Source organism: Rhinopithecus bieti, unplaced genomic scaffold, assembly GCF_001698545.2.
Source record: "Rhinopithecus bieti isolate Rb0 unplaced genomic scaffold, ASM169854v2 scaffold_39883, whole genome shotgun sequence".
NCBI classification, from domain to species: domain Eukaryota; kingdom Metazoa; phylum Chordata; class Mammalia; order Primates; family Cercopithecidae; genus Rhinopithecus; species Rhinopithecus bieti.
Window position 1 is genome coordinate 1466691 of NW_016816948.1, and position 4138 is coordinate 1470828.

The window sequence follows — 4138 nt, forward strand, 5'->3', positions numbered from 1 at the left end:
TTCACCCGGCCTCCAACAATTCTGGGGCAAGAGGAGGTGGCAGCTGCAGCAAAGTGAGCTTGTACATTTGAGCTAGGAATATGTATTTATTGTGAAGGACAACTGAATATTTAAAACAAGCAAGAAACCTGAGTAAAACCTGTAAACCAGGTCTGAAACAGCTGTCGGCATCACAAGCACAAAAATTTAGGAAGTTATGCTTGGCTTGGTACTTTATCACGACATAGAGCCACACAGGCACATTTATGAAATTGGTCGCTGTACCTATTTAGTTTTCAGAGATGCCTACGCTGAACCCACTTCCAGACCCCGATGATTTAATTCAACCTGTATTTATGGAGCACCTGCTAGGGTTCGGGTGCTACGGTCCACCATAGTGGCTGCTGCACTACAGAGAAGTTTGGCAGAGTCTTCACTTTCAAGACCGAGTCCAATGGGGAAGTAACACACAGAACCAGAGAGACCTGGGCTGCGTGGACCTGCTCTCACCCACAGTGTCACATGGCTACACAGCCAGTAGCAACACCAGTCGCACAGGATAAATTAACAAAAGCATTTTAAATCCTTGTTGCAGCGTCTCTGAAAATCACCTAGAGCTTATGCAACCCTCAACAAGGTTTCTAGGAGTCTTCCTGCCTCCACCCACACTGCCTTCCTCTTCTCTCTCCAGATCTCAGTATTGTCTCAGCCCTTATCAATATCTCAGTATTTCAGTTTCATCTCAGATCTCAGCATCTTGCACAGCTCGCCATGGTAACAGTTCACTGTTTCCTTTTTCTCTCTTCACTCCCCCTAACTCTAATTCCTAACTCTGGCTTCTGTAAACCTTTTCTTCTGTCTTCCTCCTCCCTATGGGATTGGTCAGGGCCAGGGCTCCATTTCCTTTAAAATGTAAATGGTGCAGCTCTGCTCTTATTCTAATCACCAGGACAAAAGGCCAGGCTTGGAGCTGCCCAAGCAGCAAGGCTGCTTCTTAGAAGCCTGGTGGAAGGGGAAGGAAAAATGTTATGACTGCTCAAAAATTAACGTATTTGCTCTCTCACTCGTGCATATATACAAGCATAACTACATAAAGGACCATAGTATCATGAAGTATTGTGGAAAGATTCAGGGATGGTTTTGTGTGAGAATGATAGTATGATATAGAAATAATTGCCAGATGAGTGCTTTTAAACTAACTTTTATTACTGAACACCTTTGCAGCATATTAGTAAATAACATTTTTGCCAAATTAAACTGCCTTTCAATATCCCACTGCTGTTCATTTTTCACAATAACAAAATGGAAGCTATTGTTTATTGTTCTAATAAGTGTCACATGTGGAGAGGTATACACACACTTTTTAAAAGAAAATAAAACAATATATTATAGGTCCATAAGAACAATATAATATAGGACATACGAAAGTTTGCAATATTTTTTCTTATTTGTATTCCTCATTAGACTGGGAACTCCTAAACAGAATGGATTATTTGTTACTAATTGCAATTGGAGCACCCAGTATAGTGCCTAAAATGTGGGAGATCATCATTAACAAATAAATAATACAAGCTGGTATTAACTGAGCATTTGATAAATACCTGACATTTTTTGCCATTTATATTGTCTGTAGTAAGGATTATGCCACTGTAAGATCTTTTAAGGTTTACATCTCCTAGTTTTTTGTTTTGTCTTACTTTTTTGAAAAAAAAAAATTATGAGTACATATCGATATATAAGGGTTACTTAAGATATTTTGATACAGGCATACAATGCTTAATAATTATAACCTCAAGCATTTATCCTTTCTTTGTTTTACAAACAAACTAATTACACTCTTTAGTTATTTTGAAATATACAATAAATTATTGTTGACTGCAGTCACCCTGTTATGCCATCAAATACTAGATGTGATTCATTCTAACTATATTTTTGTACCCATTAACCATCCCACTTCTCCCACACAACTCCACTACTCTTCCCAGCCTCTGGTAACCATCATTCTACTCTCTGTCTCTATGAGTTCAATTGTTTTAATTTTCATTTCCCACAAATAAATGAGAACATGCAAAGTTTGTCTTTCTGTGCCTGGCTTATTTCACTTAACATGATGACCTCCAGTTCCATTCATGTTGTTGCAAATGACAGGATCTCGTTCTTTTTATGGCTGAATAGTATTCCATTGTGTATAGGTAGCTGATATGGTTTGGCTCTGTGGCCCCACTCAAATCTCACCTTAAATTGTAATCCCTATAATCCCCACAGTCAAGGGTGGGACCAGGTGGAGGTAATTGAATCATGGGTGTGGTTTCCCCCATGCTGTTCCGTGATAATGAGTGAGTCTCATGAAATCTGATGGTTTTATAAACATCTGGCATTTCCCCTGCTTGCACTCATTCTCTCTCCTGCCACTCTGTGAAGAGGTGCCTTCCACCATGATTGCAAATTTCTGAGGCCTTCCCAGCCATGCAGAACTGCGAGTCGATTGCAAATTTCTGAGGCCTTCCCAGCCATGCAGAACTGCGAGTCAATTAAACCTCTTTCCTCTATAAATTACCCAGTCTCAGGTGTGTCTTTATTAGCAGCATGCAACGGACTAATATGGTAACACATTTTCTTTATCCACTTGTCTGTTGATGGACACTTGAGTTGCTTCCAAAACTTTGCTATTGTGAATAGTACTGGGATAAATGTGCAAATATCTCTTTGATATACGTATTTTCTTTCTTTTGGGTTTATACTAAGCAGTGGGATTTCTGGATCTTATGGTAGTTCTATTTCTGTTGTTTTGAGGAAGCCTCAAACTGTTTTCCATAGTAGTTGTACTAATTTACATTCCCACCAACAGTTGACAAGGGTTTCCTTTCCTGTATATCCTCTCCAGCATTTGCTCTTGCTTGTCTTTTGGATAAAAATCATTTTATATGGGGTGAGATGATATCTAACTGTAGTTTTAATTTGCATTTCTCTGATGATCAATTATATTGAACATCTTTTTATATGCCTGTTTGCCATTTGTATGTCTCTTTTTTTTTCAGAAATGATATTTTGCCCATTTTAAAATTAGACTATTAGATTTTTTCCATTGAATTATTTGAGCTCTTTATATATTTTGGTTATTAATCCCTTGTCAAATGGGTAGTTTGCAAATATTTTCTCCCATTCTGTGAGTTGCCTCTTCTTCTTTTCTATTGTTTCTGTTGCTGTGCAGAAGCTTGGTCACTTGATATGATCACATTTGTCCATTTTTGCTTTGGTTGCCTATACTTATTGGTATATTACTCAAGAAATCTTTGCCCAGACCAAAGCCCTAAAGAGTTTTCCTAATGTTTTTGTTTAGTAGTTTTATAGTTTGAGGTCTTAGATTTAAGTCTTTAATCCAGTTTTATTTTATTTTTGGATATTAGCTATAGATAGGTTCTAAGTTTTGTTCTTCTGCACATGGATAGCTGGTTTTCCTAGCACAATTTATTGAAGAGACTGTCCTTTTCCCAATGTATGTTCCTGGCCTCTTCGTTAAAAATGAGTTCACTGTGGATACATGGATTTATTTCTGTGTTGTCTATTCTGTTCATTGTTCTGTGCATCTGTTTTTATGCCAATGCCATGCTGTGTTGGTTATTAAAACTCTGTAGTACAGTTTGAAGTCAGGTAATGTGATTCCTCCCATTTTGTTCTTTTTACTCAGGATAGATTTGTCTTTTCTGGGTCTTTTATAATCCCATATAAATTTTAGGATTTTTTTTTCTATTTCTGTGAAGAATGTCATTGGTATTTTGATAGGGATTGCATTGAATCTGTAGGTTGCTTGGGGAATTATGGACATTTTAAATAATATTGATTCTTCCAATCCATGAACATGGAATATCTTTCCATATTTTTATGTCCTCTTCAATTTTTTGCATCACTGTTTTCTGGTTTTCATTGTAGAGATCTTTCAATTCTTTGGTTAGGTTTATTCCCAAACATTTTATTTTCTTTGTAGTTATTGTAAATGGGATTACATTCTTGATTTCTTTTTCAGATTGTTTGCTATTGGCAATAGAAATACTACTGATTTTGTATGGTGATTTTGTATCCTACAACTTTACTGAATTTATCAGCTCTAATAGGCTTTTTTTTTTTTTTTTTTTGCCAAAAATAAAATTTTTTTATTTTC